Genomic DNA, 2,024 nt, shown 5'->3' with positions numbered 1-2,024 from the left:
GAAACTGCTTCAGAATTGCTTATTGAGACAGTGTCTTGATGGTTTAAGTTTGTTATTATATTTTTATTTTGGTCTTTATGGTGATTTTCAACTCGGTACTGATGTATTTTCATGTCAAATGGTTCCCCGATTGCTGCGCCTTTTACCTCCGTATATCGCTGAGATCTTTAAAGGATGGATAATTTTTCGGATTGGGTTTACTCTGAGACCATTAGACGAGATTATGGAAATTTTCGAACTACACGACCACAAGCGTAACAATCTGAAGTGATTCGAACTCAAATGGGGTAAAATTCCAAAGAAAGCCACCTGTTCTTTTTCTTGGTCCATTATGCTATGGCCTAAAACTATCTTCAACAAACTAAAAACTAAATTCCACATATCTTGTATCTTGGAACATTGGAAAAACAAATGAGCAATAGTTTCTCTATCCACACCACAGAAGGAACATAAGCTTTTCCAAAACTGATGCGGTACATGGGGGTGAAAATTATTCTGTAAAGCAATAAATATCTTTCGCAAGGAAAGACCCTGAAATAAACTAAAATCCAAACCATTATTACGTGTAAAATACAAAACACGTGTGGGGAAGCTTCCCCCGGAAGATAATCGAGAAGAAAGACAGAATGTCCAATCTTTGGGTAGAGCCGAATAAAGTTGACGGAAACGTTTACTAACAAATTCCTTGGTGAGATCGCTATTATTAGTCAATACCAATTCAATAATCGCCGATTCCCTGAGAAAACGGGGGATAACCTCATAATGTAAATGACGAAGACGCGTGATACCTGCTGCTACAAATTCAGTAAAATAAAATGTTCGCCTACGATTATCCACTAAATTAGAGTTGAGAAACAAAGGTAAACCGTAAAAAAGCGAAATAAATTTAGCTTTAAAGATATTCACAAAATGAACACCAACACCAGCTTTCTACGAGCAGAATAAACCACAAACTTAGCTATAACCAAATGCCCAGAATCGCGATAAATATTTTAAAAATCTGACAATTTGTATCGTAACCGTGTTTATAATATTTATCGCGATTCTGGGCATTTGGTAAGTGAAGGTGTTTATGGTTACATCCTACGTCGTGATTTGGTATGATATTATTATTTGACTTTTCGTGTTTAACAGTTTAGATCATTTTATTTTTATTAATTTTAGCAAAATTTTCTTTTCTTATTACTAAATTTCTGTGTATGTAATTTAAGTAAGTATTTTTTTATTACTATCAAGATTTGTATCGACATTGTCATGAGATGTGTTGAATAACTGATGTATGTTTCTTTACACCTTCTCTACGAGGGTGAGTTAATAAAGAGGAGAAAACAAAACATTCGCCTAACACCCGGAAGTTCCCAGGTTCAAATCCTGGCAGGCACAGAATTTCATTTTATTTCATGAAAGATGTCAACATTATTTAATACCCCTGATTGAAGTTTCGTTTCTTTCACGTAATTCTATTCGTTCGACTCACAATTTACAACTCCAAGCAAACCTAATTTGAGTCTCCTAGACAACAAGATTATTATTCTTTTGTGTTTTTCATGGTTTTAATTTCCTCTGAGTTTTTGACTAATTTTGACACATACATAAAGATACTATGCTTATACATTCATCAATTTTATATATTGAAATAAAAACTACACACGAAAGCCATTAACTGAACAAGAAATAAGAGAGAGAAAAAACACGTGTCAGACAGCTGAATACGCTAACCCCTAAGAAAATAATTCCTTTGTGCCTGCCAGGGCTTGAACCTGGGACCTTCCGCGTGTTAGGCGGATGTGATAGCCACTACACCACAAGCACTTATTTGTCATTTTTGTCTAATTCTGATAATTTCATAATATGTACAAATGTAACTTTTGAAACTTTCAACATATGTAATGTATTTGAAAGCCTTATAGTAGTGTAAAAAAAAAAACTTTACCTATCAAGGATAGATCTTGTTATATGTTTGTTGTACAACAAATACAATAGTCATTATTCCTTCAACTTTTTTTTACAACTTAAGGATTAGC

The 2,024-nt window shown here is 33.8% G+C and overlaps 1 non-coding gene across 1 annotated transcript; it reads right to left on the bottom strand.

Annotated features, from left to right (window-relative positions):
- Positions 1-1,739: 1,739 nt before the first annotated feature.
- On the bottom strand, positions 1,740-1,812 carry Trnav-aac. The gene has a single exon. It is a non-coding gene; the product is annotated as a tRNA-Val (tRNA).
- Between the last annotated feature and the right edge of the window lie 212 nt (positions 1,813-2,024).

Source organism: Limulus polyphemus, unplaced genomic scaffold (genome assembly GCF_000517525.1).
Source record: "Limulus polyphemus unplaced genomic scaffold, Limulus_polyphemus-2.1.2 Scaffold273742, whole genome shotgun sequence".
Lineage (NCBI taxonomy): Eukaryota > Metazoa > Arthropoda > Merostomata > Xiphosura > Limulidae > Limulus > Limulus polyphemus.
This window is presented reverse-complemented; position numbering and strand designations above follow the sequence as displayed.